Below are 1,333 nucleotides of genomic sequence, written 5' to 3'. Positions count from 1 at the left end.
AGGAGAGCTGGGGAAGCAGAGATGGATTTCGCTCCTGTGGCCCTTGTCTGTGGCGTGTAGAAGACAGTTATTTGTGGGTGAATTAAAAACAGTGGCTGATAGGTCTGGCTTTCCTTTTCTCTCCTCGGTCTGAGGAATTGAGAGTTGTCTCGAGCCGGGAAGCCTCTGCATGGCAGACCTATAACCTGTATAACAGCTCCTATGTACTGATTGCTTACCATGTAAAGAATTTAGCCGAGGTCTGATGTCATCTGCTCTATTACTCCACGAGAACGAAACACATGAAGATAGGTATTCACTCTTACTGCCTTTGTTTTATAGATGATCTCGTCTAGAAAGGCTGAGGAACTTGCTAGAGTCGCACTGTTAAGAAGGGAGACGGCACACACACTGTAGCCTCCTCTCTGTCAGGCTCAGACAGCATCGTATTCAGTAAGTATTCATTGTGCACCTAGTATGTGCCAGGCATGATTCTAGATGCTTGGGGGTAAGTTCATGAACAAAACAAAGACGTGTTATCATTGAACTTACATTCTAGCAAGGGAAAACAGCCACTAAACATCGTAGGTAAATTAGAATGTGATAAATATTCCTGGAAAATTTTAGAGTAGGATGGAGGATCAGCAGAGGTGGTGATAGGATGACCAGGGTGGGCCTAAATGAGAAGGTAAGATTTCAGCAAAGACTTGAGGAGGTGAAGGAATTAGCCAATTGGATATCTCGGGGGAAAATATCACAGGGAGAGTGGAGTAAACCAAGCATGTCAAACTCGTGGCCATTGGGCCACAGGCCTCGTTTATTTAAAGACAGGCTCAGTTCAGGTAAAGGTTGACCTTGTCAGTGAAGATACGGCTTAGGATGTAACTACCCACCATAACTGCTTTTAGTTAAAGTTTAATTTCAGAGGATCCTTTGTGGTTACTTTAGGTCTCTGAGTTTGCAAGACTGCCATGCAGGCCTTCCCTGAGCTTGTCAGGTTAGCATGTGGCCCCTTTCGTCCACACTTCAAATCCTTTTTTGGGGGGACTAAGTGGGTCCAAAATAAACAATTAGAAGAGAGTAGCTGAAACTCTAGTGGAGATGTGGTAGGCAGATAGACATGAGCAGAGCAAGAACGACAGGCCAGTTACAGAAAGTCACGAGGGCAGACCGACCTGGACACCTAGCAGTGAAAAAAAACTGGTAGAGCAGATATTGGAGATATTCAAGATCTTGCCCCGAAGATGATGTCCTCTCCACCCTAGATTGGCAGGTATTGGAGATAAGTATTGTTATTCAAGAACTTGCCTCTTAAGCCCTACTCCACCCTAGAACGCCTAGGGTCATGCAGGTC

Source organism: Myotis lucifugus, unplaced genomic scaffold (assembly GCF_000147115.1).
Source record: "Myotis lucifugus unplaced genomic scaffold, Myoluc2.0 scaffold_1, whole genome shotgun sequence".
In the NCBI taxonomy this organism is placed as follows: Eukaryota; Metazoa; Chordata; class Mammalia; order Chiroptera; family Vespertilionidae; genus Myotis; species Myotis lucifugus.
The sequence above is the reverse complement of the archived record's forward strand: the minus strand, read 5'-3'. Positions refer to the sequence as shown.